Source organism: Magnolia sinica, chromosome 15 (assembly GCF_029962835.1).
Source record: "Magnolia sinica isolate HGM2019 chromosome 15, MsV1, whole genome shotgun sequence".
Taxonomy (NCBI): domain Eukaryota; kingdom Viridiplantae; phylum Streptophyta; class Magnoliopsida; order Magnoliales; family Magnoliaceae; genus Magnolia; species Magnolia sinica.
Window position 1 is genome coordinate 69,876,221 of NC_080587.1, and position 15,253 is coordinate 69,891,473.

At 43.3% G+C, this 15,253-nt stretch overlaps 1 pseudogene; it reads left to right on the top strand.

Annotated features, from left to right (window-relative positions):
- The first annotated feature begins 842 nt into the window (after positions 1 to 842).
- On the top strand, positions 843 to 14,908 carry LOC131227967 (glutamate decarboxylase 5-like; annotated as a pseudogene).
- The last annotated feature ends 345 nt before the right edge of the window (positions 14,909 to 15,253 follow it).

Genomic DNA, 15,253 nt, shown 5'->3' on the forward strand with positions numbered 1-15,253 from the left:
GTTTCCTTTTCTTAGCGGCTCAGCGGTTTCGATTCTTCGCGACATCAAGGACGTTCTGGAAAGAAAACATCCTTAATGCTCTGACGGAGTACGGTGGATGATACACAGGCACTTAAAAGTTACTCATAATATACATGGTAAATACGTATTTTAAACCAGACTGTCCACGTTATAAGTCCGACTTACGCTAGCTTACTGGTGGGATTGACTGAACATTACAAAATGAAAATATTAAACGGGTCCTCTTTCTACAGACATGTGTCCATGAATCAACGGTCAGGATTGTCCAATCAATTTTATTTTGGAAATAACACTTACCGACAGTGATTTCCACAACCTAGTCAGTTCAACAGATGTGTGTATATGCCACGTGTAAGTTCTGGAGTGCGTGCGTACCAAGCACGTCATCTGCAGTCGGAGCATCAATTGATCTAGCACAAGATCGTGACCATGAATGAGTGCCTGGACATGTGGGGCCCATATTTAAAGTATCCAGATGGTTGAACTGAAGTGACCCGAAAAATATGGGTGATCCTCATACATATATCTATTAAGGACCATTGGATCAGTGTCATAACTGACAGGAAAATGCGGGAACGGTCCAAATTAGCAACCATATAGAAAGAATAGAACGGTCGATTATGGAAAATATTTTTTAAATCAACAATCTACTGTGGAAAAAATTACGTCAACGGCCTGGATCACTGAAAAATGGGCCATAAGTGTAGAAAGTGGATGCGTCAGGATACTATTAACGTCCATATGCGTCAGGACCTTAAAGTTCGTCCTCCGGTTTTGACTCATTTTAAGGGTCCGGAACCTTGTGCAGTAGTAAATACATGCAGGTGAGCAAAATTCGCCGGGAAAAATGGTGGTGACGACGGCGAAGTCAGATTCCGGTGAGTATCTGCACTCGACATTCGCTTCCAGATACGTCCGTACTCCTCTTCCCAGAATCCCAGGTGAGTTTTATTATTTATTTATTTAAGCTGGAGTCTGGTGTGCGTCCCAATGATGTGTTAAGTGGTGATGGACGCGGATTTCCTGCGAAAGGCATTCGCAGGAAGTTCCTGCCTAGGAACTTAGGTGGGGCCCACCGTGATGTTTGTGAGAAATCCAAAACGTCCATCCGTTTTGTGAGCTCATTTTAGGACATTAGACAAAAACTGAGCCGGATACGGTACTCAAGTGGGCCGAAGACGTGAGGATTGAACGTCCACGGTGGAAATATTCGTGGGGCCACAGAAGTTTTGAATCAGGATAATATTTGTGTTTTCAGTTCATCCCAGTAGGAATGAAGCTATGAACGGTATGGATGGCATGTAAACATCACTGTCGATCACAGGAAGCTTCAACGGTAGGAATTTCCCTACTCACGTTTTCCTTTAGTGCGGCTCAGTTGAGTCTCGGATGCTTCTCGCTTTTTGTATCACATCCTAAAATGATCTCACAAAACGGATGAACGGGGTGGATTTATCACAAACATCACGGTGGGCCCCACCTAGGTTTCCAGCGCAGGAACTTACTGTTAAAGGCTTTCGCAGGAAATCCGCATGACTTGACAACGTTACACGTGGCATGCCTGTGTACCAACCTAGGCCGTTTAGACTGTGAGTCCTATCATGGATGGAGCATGGCTTGTTCACTGATTGGACAATCTTGACCATCTGATTTATTGTGTTGGATTTGGGCCGTTGATTGGATTCGTTATTTTTTTCTTCTCCATTTGATGATTAGGATTGATCGATGAGTGTAATTTTGGGGTTATGTTCCGTATGTTAGTGGGCCACGGTCTGGATGGTCTGGATTGAGGTACGTGTATGCGTCCCCACCATTTAATACGGTATGGCAAACATGGTAGTGTATGCATGGAAGAAGTTTGCTAATACGGCTCCCGTGGGGTACAGAAAACCGTGGCCCACCAGCTTCTGCACCATCTGATTGTGGAGCAAGTATGGATGTGAACGGGGTCCCTACTCATGTCTCATGGTAGACTCACATGAGTTTCAACACGGAGGTCATGGGTTCGAGTACCCATATGGGTGTGTGTGGGTGTGAGTGTGAGTGTGCGTGTGTAAGAAAAAAAAAAAGAAAAAGGTATAGGTGTGACACCTTTGATGTGGTGGGAGATCAGGTGGATAGGCCATGGCCCGAAAAGAAAGGTGATCAGGCTATATCACTGTCCATTCAGTGGCCTGGAGATGAACGGTTGAAAATAGTTGAGAATTAAGCGACGAAATGTTCCATATTCGACCTGCAACAATTGCAAGTGCTATTGTCCACATATGGTCCAACAGATCTGCGCGAGATGAACAATGGCCATTGAATGGACATTCGTGTGACCACAGCCCACAGAAGTTTTATATAAGGCTAAGTTTTTTGTGTTTTCAATTCATCTCAGTGGACACGACCTTATAAATGGTTTAGAATGGCATATGAACATCAAGGTGGACCTCGGGAAGGTTTCAATGGTAGGCATTCTTTCCACACTTTTCTCTCTCATATGGCTCACTTGAGTTTGGGATGTACCACATTTTTTGTCTCATCTCCTAAACTGAGCTATTATTTGCATTTTTGTTACTACGAGAAGTTTTTAAATTTATTTATTTTATTAATTGACAATGATTAATTTTAATATAAAATTGAGGTAATGCAAACTTGTTAGACCCGACCAGACCCAGGTTTGGTTCAGGGTCTAGATCTGGATATCCCTCAACCAGACTCATTAAACCCGACCCATCTATAAATGGGTCTGTGTGGTTCTCCCTCTACCAAACGCAGACCTAGACCCATTTATAAATGGGTCTGATGGGGTTGACTCAAACCCGACCCAAACCTAAGGGTCTGGGTCTTTAGACCTATACCCATTAGGCAAATGGGCGGGTCTGCTTTTGGCTAAACTCGCTCCAAAGCCAACCATTTACAGCCCTAATCAACAGTCATAATCAGTAATCCCATGATGGTATGCCAAGAGAATAGATTAGGTGAGACCTTGGCCTCACCTACCTAAGATAGTGCGGTCCTTACCATGGGGCCCACCTTGATGTGTGTATTTTGTATCCACACCGTCCATCCATTTTTATAGATCATTTTAGGGCAGTATCCAAAAAATGAAGTAGATCCAATTATCAGGTGTACGATACCATAGGAAAAGTGGTGATTGAACATCCTACCACTACCTTAATGTTTCCATAGTGTTTGTTTGCCATCCAATCCGTTGATAAGGTCACATAAGCCTGGATGGAGGGAAAAACAAATATCACCATAATCCAAAATTTTTGTAGCCTATTAATGGTCAATCACCATTGTTTCCTATGGTATGGTCCACCTGATGATTGGATCTGCTTCATTTTTTGCATAATGCCCTAAAAATGATTTCTAAAAATGGATGGACAGTGTTGATACAGAATTCGTACATCAAAGTGTGCCCCACAGTAAGGGCCGCACCGTCTTAGGTGTGGCTGGGGTCTCACCTAATCCACTCCTGCATGCCGAAACAGCCATAACGACCGTTACGTAATAGGAACAGTGGTAACCATTACGTGTTATGGGCTGAAATGGCCGTTATAGAAAAAATGACTCATAACAGTTTTTCTTTTCTTAAGAAAATAAAAGGATCAGATGGCTATTATGGCCACTCTTACTGTTATGGAACACCTTGATCTCGACATGAGAGGCCATCAAAATAGCATCCCTTTCATGGATAGATAATCATGAATTTGCTGAGTTCGATGATGCAGATGTGTTGATTAGTCACTCTGTTTCTTTCTTTTTATTAATTTTTTTAAAAGATTTGAGTTTTCAGAAAATTCAATCCCAAAGGAGGCTGATTATCAGATTATCAATGTCGAGCTTTGATTTTTTATTTTAAAGATTTAAGTTGCCAGGAAATCCAATCCCAAAGGAGGCTGCTTATCAGATTATCAATGATGAGCTTCTGTTGGATGGAAATCCGAGATGAACTTGGCGTCATTCGTGACAACATGGATGGAACCCGAATGTGATGAGCTCATCATGGCTTCCGTTAACAAGAATTATGTTGATATGGATGAATACCCAGTCACCACTGAGCTCCAGGCAAGCCATTCTCTCCCTCTCACTTCATCTTATCAAATCAGATGTTAATAGCTATATGTTGGCTGAGCCAGCCGTGGAGCTGAGCAAAATAAACCAATGCTGCCTAAATCACCAATCTCCTATGTTTCTTGTTCTGAATTGTGTGATCCACATTATGGGTTGTTTAATCGAATGGGTTGTTTAATCTAGATCACTATGTTTTCCTATCCGAAATTATGGTTCTAAACCCAGCTTGTTACAAATTTCAGCACTTGTATATGGAAGACCCTTAGTGAAAATATCTGCCAAATGATTTTTGGATGATACATGCTTCATAGCAATTTCATGTATGCGGGGCCTATAATAGTAACATTCATCATTTCATGTATAAATTACACAATCATTTGGTATATTAAACTTTATTGTATAGTGACTACATTGCTCTCAAAGCACCTATGAGTTATTGTGCTCCTTGTTGCATTGGGACACTTAGTCCGATTCATTCATCTAGTCCAATTCATTCATCTAGACTGTTCATTAGGTCCAATGCATATTTCATGGGCTACCATGCAAACATCACACTAATTTGACAAATATTAGCCATTTGATCAATGGCCTTTAATATGAATGGTCATGATTGTTTATAGAAAATAGGTCCAATCAACATTTTGATCCATCTATCTGGTAGGGCCATCATTGATTGCTTATGTTTCTAAAGAATCATTTTTGTTAGGCAATATTAACCATCCCATCCAAGGCTTGGAAAACGATTAAAATAAGGCCAAATCAAGGATGGATTGGATCATCTGGTCAGTGTCATTTTTGAATGGCAGTCCATGAAATGTGCTTTGTACTTGAGAAATAGCTCAGATCGATTGATTGAAATGCCCAAGTGAACCCATGTAACTAGGCACACCTGCGCCACATGCACATTCAGCACATGTGCCAACATGACAGGTGTGTTGGACTTTTCAGAGTGCATAAGGTGGGTACCACCTTGAATATAGACCTAGTTCAAAGTCCAAACCAGTCCACTCATCATGCAGTCCAACTTCAATGCTTGTCTATTGGCTGCCTTTATGAGTCGATCCGACCAATTTCTGCATCAGGTCATCTTCACCATGGGACCAAACTTTTGCACTGTTCATATTTCCCACAAATGTGCCAAATTGGCATGTTGGCTAAGTGTAAAGATTGTGTGTGAGATGAGTCCCTAATGCAGGGGCATTTTCACACTGGGCTCAAGTGGGGTTGCCAGTGGGATGCGGGGGCACACTCGGGGTGGGCGGCCCGTGTGAGGCGGGCCCCACCCATGTGAGGTGGGTGGCTCATGTGAAGCAGTACCCATGTGAAGTGGGGCCCATGAGGGGGGTTCGGCTGAGGTCCCAACCTATGCGTTGTAGGGCCTGGGCTATGAGATAAAGAGATTAATTCGCCATGCTCTATCAATTCAAGCTTTTAGAGCAAGTGGTTAATTGTCCTGCATCAGTCCCACCTTGAATGTAGACTTGGTGGAAAGCCAATCTGGTCCACTCGTCAAGTGGTCAAGCTTCAATAACATTCTGTAGCCTTCCTAATCAGTGGACTGGACTAACTTCCGCATCACTTCATCTTCACTAAGGGACCCATGTTATGTATGGTCACATAAAGCATGGTTATATCACAAAAGCCCTCATACCATAAGCTCATTTCAGCATTTTCATATATCCTTCTAGGAGAAAGGCCAATTTCAGCTTCCCCCACAATACAATTGTCTTGATTTTTTTCTAAAAATTCTAGTTGTTTTTTTCTCCAGAACCGTTGCGTGAATATGATAGCCAACCTCTTTAATGTGCCAGTTGGTGAGGACAAAGCTGCTGTTGGTGTTGGGACAGTCGGATCATCGGAAGCAATCATGTTGGCTGGATTGGCTTTCAAGAGGAAATGGCAGAACAAGAGAAAGGCCGAGGGGAAGCCCTACGACAAGCCCGACATCGTCGCCGGCGCCAATGTCCAGGTATTTTCCGAGTACTACAGTGGATGCTCCTTGTGAGGAATGCTAATTGCACGCAATCTTGTTATGAAACAAATGGAAGATGTGTATGATATGGGGACCTCTTATTTGGTGGGTGGGCCACGGCATGAAATGTCCTTAGCTATGGCCAATTGAACAATCCTGAACATTCGATCAGAATATGGCTGGCCATTTCTTTCCTCAAATCAAGCAATAGTTAGAACCATCCTATCAGCCTTTTTTTCTTTGGAATGGTGATGAATTTTATTAAGGGAGCGCCCTCCGGTGGTAGGTAGATGTGGGGCCCATGCGATGCATGCATAGAACCAACCCATCCATTATATGCGCCTGTGCATGTTACCACCAAGGCCCTAAATTCAGTCTGAGCCATGAATCAATAGGTTCACACCACATGGAACAAGTTGTGAGGGAACATCCACCCTGGATTCGCATGGAGGGCCATATTGTTTATATGAGAACCAGGACATTCAGACACTTCATCTGGTCTGGATGAACGGGCAGGATGAAAATTAGGTTGTTTCAAAATTTTAGATGGGCCATGTAAATCAGGGGTGGATACCCCCTATCACATTGTTCCCGTTTTGTGGCCCACTTGCATATTGGGATCGTGCTGAGTTTTGGCACCTGGGGTTATTATGAGGTGACGCATCTAATGGACAGGTTGGATGGCCTCAATACATCACGTGGACCCCACATCTGATGTTAGGCTTCTAGACATGGTTTTAAGACTAGGATGATTCCGATGCAACTCGCCCGAGTCAACTCAGACTCAGTTGGACCTGACTTGGTTCATTACCACGAGTCACCTCTAACTCGGGCGAGTCCTGACTCGAATCGGGATTGAACGAGACAGTCCAAGTCACCGAGTCTTTTAACCATGCTTCCTGGATTGTGAAACCAGGCCTGCGACTTTTCAGTTATGATGAAAGGTGGTATTGGCATAGGTTTGCTGGGAGAAGTTCGCTAGATATTTCGAAGTGGAATTGAAGGAAGTGAAGCTGAGAGAGGGATTTTACGTGATGGATCCTGTGAAAGCAGTGGAAATGGTGGATGAGAACACTATCTGCGTGGCCGCGATCTTGGGTTCGATTCTTACCGGAGAGTTTGAAGATGTTAAGCTTCTCAACCAACTCCTTACTGAAAAGAACAAGGAAACAGGGTATCCTACTCTCTTATGGGTGCTAGTTACAGAGCTTGTTGGTTGAAAAGATGGGACCCATCCATTTTCATTTGAGGATCCAACTGAAAATGGATATTAGTTCAGCTAATTGTAGCATGAGGACTACATTCCTTCTTTAGACTCCAAAAACCATCTTTGAAATAATGTGGTCCACACTTATTTCTGTGGGACATCAATCAGAAATGGATGGGTATGATCAGCCAATGGGAGTCCCACCCATTGATTGCATGAGTTTTGTTGAGGGTCAAATATTGCATATCAGACCCAGTTGTTGCATAGATTTACACGCATGATACCGCTTAATGGCCTGATTAATCGTGTTTGTAATGCAGAGTGTATGTACAAGCCTGGACCGAAAAGGGTGTTTAAAGCATGGACTTAACGCTCTAATGACACCAAAGCATGGGACGGACTCCAGAGACCCAAGATCAACAGAATTACACATCAGGGACCCAAGAAAATTGAGGAATTGAAGCTCAAGTGGCCTGAAAAGTGTCCAGAATGCAAGATCATAGGGTTCCCACCATCTGATCAGTTCGAAACTTCATACGTGGCTTGAGGACCATAAATAAACCGTACACGTAAAATTTCAGCCCCTGGATCACTGTGGAAGTGGCCCAACGGACAGATCAGCCCCTTTAATCATTATGTGGGGCCCGCCTGATATCCGGATATGCTTCAAAATTGTTCTAGACTGTTTAAACCACGTGACAAAGCGGATGGACGGAGCGGATTTCTCACGATCATCACAGTGGACTCCGTATGCACAGCGCGTGTACATAGTGCACCGCTGCCCGCGCCGCACCGGACGGTCAGCCCGGTCAAAGACGGGCTGACCCGTCTTCTTCTTCCGCATCAACAGCGGACGGACGCTGTCCGTCCGTTTTTCATTAGTGGGCCCCATCCATCACAGGTATCGGAAATCAGAACCGTCCATATGCTCTGTAAGGTGACTAACACCGTCACCTAGCTTTCTTTTTTGGCCCATGCACACACACAAAGGCAGATTACCTGATAAATGTCAGATGGACGGCGGAGTAAGCAAGCTTATGGACCACACCGATTTTCTCCAAAAAAATACTCATTTTTCGGAGGGTTTTTCGTCCTGAACCTAGTGGACGGAATGGATTTCTCAAAATACATCACTGTGGGGTCCACCGACCATCACAGCGCTCAAACGCGCAGGCTCTGTTTCGCAACAGAGCCTGCGGCGGATTGTGGGCCACTCTCTGAGGCGATCGGTTCAATCTGGACCATCTAGTGGATTCCAAAGAAGCCTGGAACCATCACCTAGGTGGAAGTTTTCTAGGAATCAACGTGTAGCGGATTTCGACCGCCGAAACTCATGATGAACGGCGGAATACAATATCCAGTAGGCCATACAAGAACCTGCCAAAATCACTCTTTCCTGACTGGATTTCCACGAGGATTCCAATGGACGGCATGGATTTCGTTGACAAAACCGATTATGGGCCCCATCAGCAGCTCAGCGCAAGTTTTACGCAGACAAAGTCTCCAAGGAGAACACGGACGCTGCCGTGCGTAAATGGGTCTTTGGCACTCTCCGTCTGCAGGAAGGATAAAAGGAGAGAGGAAGTTTGGAGGGCTGGCATCGAGAGAGAGCAGGGTGTGCTCGGTCTTGGGTTTTGAACGTGAGGAAGAAAAGGAAGAAAAGGAAGAAAGGAAGAAAAGTGAAAGAAGAAGACGTGGCTAAGGCAGCAGGGAAGGTGCGGGAGAATACAGGAAGCTCGTCTTCGGTTGCTGCTGCACGGCTGGAGAGAGAAGCATTCAAGGGAGAAGAAACGGGTATCCAAATAGAGGTGGCTGACGTGAGGCTGGGTCTGTCCTTCTCTTTCCTCCTCGTTCTTTTCTATTTTTTTCTGTTTATTTACTTTGTCTAAGGGGTTCTAGCATGATCATGCTAGGCTAAACCTCTTAGCTAGGGCTAAGAGGTGAAGCTTGTAGTGAGATGGGGGATTTTATTCATTGCCTTTAATTTGATTTCAATTCATGAACTGAATTTGATTTTCGTTTAATTAAAGGAATACTTTCAGTTTTTAATGGTGTGTTGTGACTGAAATTACAATAGATCTGCAATGGCTTTGAGTATTTACTCCCCTTTTGATGTTTATGATGTCAAGAGGCCCTGTTGTTCACCATCGTCTCCTGGGCATGGTTGGATGATAGTACTCTTCCTAACTTTCATGTACTTTCGATTGGTTAGCAATTAGTTTAATCCAGTTATTTGCTTTGTCTCCTGGGCATGGTAGGATGATGGAATCCATTCTAATTCATATACCTTTCATCTCTTGAAAACCAGATCAAGTAAGTTCAGTTTGAATCCTTGATGCAGGCATAAGATCTCCCTGATCTCTACAAGTGGATCCTTTGAATCCCTAGTTTCCTTCCTCTGAATTTCTTAAAGTTTTAGATAATTATTCCACAATTATTTCTTAAATTCTAGTTGGTTTAGATCACATCTTAGTCTAGTTCTAGTTCTACTTGGTTTCAGATAACGTACAGGTATCAGTCCCTGTGGATTCGACCTCGGTCTTACCGAGTTTATTACTACATCACAACCCTATACTTGGGGAGTGAACAAGTTTCCTACTGAAATTGGGTGGGTCCCATCAGTTCAGCTAATGTTAGTATGAGGACTACATGTAGAATCCTCCATGTATTGCATGAGTGTGCTTTCAATTCAGCTTAAATGAGTCCATCACATGGCCATTTAAACTGATAGAAGTGATCAGATCCAATCATGATATGGGCTCCATTACTTCAGTCAATAGAAATTGTACATTTGAATATTCATATAGCAGCCTGCAGACTACAGAACCAAGACTCTTTATCTTGCATGAGAAATGGTCACATCCAGCCAGTTGGACATACGTTACTGTCCACCCAGCATCTAACTTTCATGATATCATGTGTGTGCGACATCCAACCCCAACCCGTCAAACTGATTGGTCCCATCATGCGGTTTATGTTACGTGAAAATCAGCCTCATCCAATCATCAGGCAGACAACATTTGTATTTTGCTATTTTTCAATAACTACACAGTATTTCCTTTGGTCTGGCCCACCTGATTGTTGGATATGGACCTGGGGAACCCACTTGTGGGCGAACCACTAGTGGGTGGGTCCCACACAATTATCCCTCAGAACATTCCTGGTTGGATATCCTTTTTCCCGATCCCCTTCTCTCAAAATTCAAATGAGAGAGGATTGTAATAAGGGAGAGATTGGATGTTATAGGGATGAGCACTATTGTATCCCAACTCTTCCAAATCCTCTTGATTCTTCCCTTTTTATCAAGGGAGGCATTCTCTCAATAAATGCATCCCATCCGAGAGAGATTCCTTAAGAGATAATCGAGAGGAACAACATCTGTTGTCCATCAGGCTCATAGACAATCTAAACTTAAATTGTTGATCATGTCCGACACTATCCTAACCGTAGGATCAGACGGGCGATTAGCTTCTTCCCGTTCCTGGAGTAGCTAGGCGAGTCATTGGAGATACTATTAGATCCTGTGAGCATACCTGTTCGGGCCCTTCACTGATGAGTGGATGGAGCTCAATGTTGCCAAAAGTAATCCTCATCGTGGGGCCAACCTATCGGATGGCTTCGATGTTGCACACTTGATATGTTGAAAATTATCAGACGATAAGTTATAATCCAATCAGTTGGATGTGAGCATATATCATCTTATGCTAGGAAATCTTATATAAATGAATGAAGTAGCTCACATTTGTTAACTGCATGACATATCACATATCACATGTTTTTGTGCAGGTGGGATACACCGATCCATGTCGATGCAGCGAGCAGTGGGTTTATCGCACCTTTCCTTTAGCCGGAGCTGGAATGGGATTTCCGGTTGCCGTTGGTGAAGAGCATCAACGTGAGCGGGCACAAGTATGGCCTTGTGTATGCTGGTGTTGGTTGGGTCGTATGGAGGAGCAAAGAAGACTTGCCTGAAGAGCTCATTTTCTACATCAACTACCTAGGATCTGATCAGCCCACCTTCACTCTCAATTTCTCTAGAGGTATGCAAAATGGTTTGAAAATCTAACATGCTGGTATCTTTGCTTGATCTGAGCCATACAATACAAGGCATTCTTTTCGTACTTCTTTTTTTTTCAGTGCATCACCTAAACTTAGGCATCCATTCAATATCCTCACACTTTGTTGTACCCATGAATAAGATCCGAATCTTTTGTCTGCTGTGCCTACATTGAATGGACACACTTGAAAAATCATATTGGTCAGGTGATCTTACAAGGCTACAACTGATTGGTAGTGCTGTCGGGTTCGGGTTGGGTCTTATAGTATCATACGTGGGATAACCAGGTTAGGGTCTTGCTGGGTCTAGGTCTAGTTCTTCAAGACCTTGACCCAAATCCAATTGGGTTCATGTATCCGTTGGGTACCTTTCGGGTCTTTGGATCTTTTTTTTAAAAGGTAACATGGGCTTGAACCCATGACCTCAATGTTGAAATGCATTATGTCTACCACTTGGCCATGATTTGGAACCCACCCAATGGACAAATAAGAGTGGGGGTGTCAATGGGCCAGGATCGGGCCTGAAATCAGAATTTTGAATTGCACCGGCCCTACAACCCAGCCCAAAATAGTTCAAAATCCCGGCCAAGACCTACTCCAGGCCCGGCCCGTTGACAGCCCTAAATAAGAGCGTTTACATGGTTGGGCCCACCCAATGGACATATCAGATCTCATTCTAAACTGGCTCTTTTACATGCATGTGGCTTTAAAAACCCTCATATATGATTAAGTCTAACCTGACCCAAACCCGACTAGACCCTACACACCTAACTTTAACCAGGTCCATCAAAATAATGACTGGACTGTATTTTTAAATGAGTTCGAAAATTGAGACACAAACCCCACCTGATTTCCTAATGGGTTTGAAAAATGGGACCTGGGCCTACTAAAATCAGCTTGGATCTATTGCGTACCCACGGGTCTGGGTACCCATCGATATCCCTACTTACTGGTGAACTTCTAAAAGCTCCAAATAGGGGATCAGTAAAAGTCCAACCAACGGTCAGTACTTTGTGAGAAAGAATGGCTAGGATAATCTGAATGGTGCCATTCTTGCCAGCATATGGCTATCCAATAGTTTAGATCGTTTGCGTGGGTGCCAACTTGTATAGAATATTAAATGCTTGATGGCATTACATATGTTCAGCACTCATTCTTGTTTCTTCTTTTTATTCTTTATTTTCATTTGATAAATGTTTGCAGGAGAACATGACATTAAAATTTTTTGATTATATATAGGTTCCAGTCAGATAATTGCACAATATTATCAATTCATACGCCTGGGAGGTAACTTCTTTTTCTTTTCTTTTTTTCCTTTTTTTTTTTAATGGCATGCAAATCTCGCTCGATAGTCGATAATGCTATAATATGGAAGTATGGCAACCAAACCTACAAGGATCCATCCACATGTTGGCATTCCAGCTCTGTATCAGGCGGGACCCACAATGTAGACCATATGCCTTAAAACTCAGGATGGTCCAAGCATCAGGTAGGCCATCATAAATGATGTAGAGCGGGTCGCAGACAGTTACATGGCCAAGATGGATCAGAAAAGGCCCGGTCGACGACAGAAGTGATCCAGACCATCGAACCTTAAATCGGGCATATCTTGCAATCCGGAATGAGTTACCTGACGTAAAATATATGATTTTGGGGTAGAACGAGCTACTGAAGCCAACCAACCCGGCTATGCCGGGTTGTGCAGCCCGGAATTGCGAAAAACCCCTGGATCGACGGTCGTTTCCCTGTTTTAATTTCGTTTTTACTATAAATAGTAAGTTTTAGTTTGATTATAACTCTTCATCTGTCGGGCTTTGGGAGTTGCGCCCAACATGAAAAGAGCTTAGAATAATTAGGAGAACGGTTTGGTGAAGCCAAATAGGACACTTACTATTTTTGGCCGAAAACCTTGCGCACTAGTAGACATCACGACCGTCTATAAATAGTAAGTTTACTATTTATAGTAAGTCGCTGATTCTAGGAGTTTGAGTTGTAGTTTGATTCTGATTTCTTTCCCATTGCTTGGCACCCCTATTTAAAGGGTTGTGAACTCGTTTTTATTCATCAATTAATCAATTTCGAATTTATTAGAATTTATTTCTATTTTCTGCTTTCTTTCCTCGTGGATTCGAGAAGTCTCTGTGAGGAGTCCAGAGAAGCTCCGTGGATTCGGATTAGTTATCCTCATCACGTTCATCCCTGCGTCAATAAACAAGAATCATGTATGGTCCAAAAAAACACTTGCAACTAGAAGGGTAGCATCATGCCTCTACTTCTGATTGCAAAAGCAATAGACTGTCCACTGTTTTCGCTCATGTGTGGGCCACATTGTACTTGATTGGCCTGATATATCTCGCCAAACGATCTCCAGTGTTTCCCACCTGATATTTGGATTGAATAGCATGCATATCTGCCAGTTTGGAAAGTGTATAGATGCATGTATAGGGGTCCATTTTGGGGTAGGAAACCTCTATAGCATGCAGCCTAGGCACTAAAAGTTGGTATGTAAACCGCATCTGTCAGTCGGTGTGAATTCCATCAATCAGGACCGTCCAATCTGTGAATACCTCTTATACAGGTGATGGTCTAACAATCACCATAGGATTGAATGCTAGATCTGAGTCAAGGCTTTATGTTCATGTTTGTGAGGCAGGCCATTTATTGGGTGGTTTAACAACCAGTTTCATATGATATTTGGTTTATGACACACCCAAAAAGTGGCCCATAAATTGGAAGGATCAGATTGGTGAGTGGTTCATCAGTCGGAAGGTTTGGATTGATGGGTGTGTTACTCAACTGGGTTGCTGTATGCTTGTCTATAATCTTCAAGGGATACAAGAACATCATGGAGAGCTGCATGGAGAATGCAAAGGCCCTGAAAGAAGGTATAGAAAAGACGGGCCGGTTTGAAATCGTCTCCAAGGATGTAGGTGTGCCCCTGGTAGCATTTGCTCTCAAAGATAGCAGCACATACAGCGTGTTCGAGATCTCGGAGAGCTTGAGGAGGTTTGGATGGATCATCCCAGCCTATACAATGCCGTCGGATGCTGAACACGCCGCAGTCCTCCGAGTGGTGATCAGGGAGGACTTCAGCCGGAGCCTGGCAGAACGACTCGTGTCGCACATCGGGAAGGTCAAGAAGGAGATGGACAGCCTCCCGTTGAGATCAGTGGCCCGTGTCACAGCTGAGGTGGACAGCAGCCAGGAGGCTGGTAAGAGAGATGAGGTTGTGATCAAGAAGGGTGTGAGGGATACCCAAGAGGAGATTACTAGGTATTGGAGGAGGCTTGTGGATGGCGAGAAGACTACTGAGGTTTGTTAGATGTAGAGTGGGCCATGATCATGTTTACTATGTTTCTTGTAAATATGGGAAGCCTTTGTGAATTAGATAATGGGAAAAATGATATCATACACCCTGTTTGTTTGTTGTTTTTTTATAACATGCACCCCTTATTAGACTTTTGGTATTAAAAATTTAGAATGTATGTAGCTGTGAGAGTGGTGTAAACATCAGTTCCTTAGACATGGTAGTATATGTATCTCCTCTTATGGTAATTGTATATTCTTTTGCTTTAAGGTCTTTAAGGTTACTTTCGTGTAACAATTTTCTAGCAGTTTTTTGTTTTTTCAAATCTTGCAATTGGTGAAATGGGAGATGGTCTGAATGCCTGGGATAGAGCTATGATGATGTTTCAGTACTGTGCTTTGATTTTCGTTTCAGTACATATTCACAGATGATGCAGTGGATCTATCAGATGGCAGATGTAGTGTATTAGCGGCAACTATAGCCGTTGTAAAGCATTTGAGAACCTATCTTCTGATTGTTGTATCGTTAGTTGCATGGCCCCATCACATTCCAATCAAGATTAACCCAGATGGAACGTTGTGATGTGTGTTTGGCAATAGGAATCCAAACAAAATTTCCACGTGGTAGC